This window comes from Clupea harengus, chromosome 9 (genome assembly GCF_900700415.2).
Source record: "Clupea harengus chromosome 9, Ch_v2.0.2, whole genome shotgun sequence".
Taxonomy (NCBI): domain Eukaryota; kingdom Metazoa; phylum Chordata; class Actinopteri; order Clupeiformes; family Clupeidae; genus Clupea; species Clupea harengus.
Genome location: NC_045160.1, coordinates 17,876,360 through 17,876,620, shown reverse-complemented (window position 1 = coordinate 17,876,620; position 261 = coordinate 17,876,360).

The window sequence follows — 261 nt, the reverse complement described above, 5'->3', positions numbered from 1 at the left end:
CAGTTTGTTTTTTAATGAGATTGGGGAGAATTGGGGAGTAGTGGTCCTGGACAGAGGGTTCCACATGATAAATTATGTTTATGGAAGAGTTGAGGGTCTGGGAGGGGGGACTGCTGCCACTGCCGCTGATGTGAGATTGTTTGCAGCATCTGGTGTGTGTGTGTGTGTATGGTTTGTGTGTATTTGTCCTCCTCTTTGTGTTGCATTGTATTATACCTGCCACCCAAACACAATCTATCATACGAGCAGTCAGGACTCCCC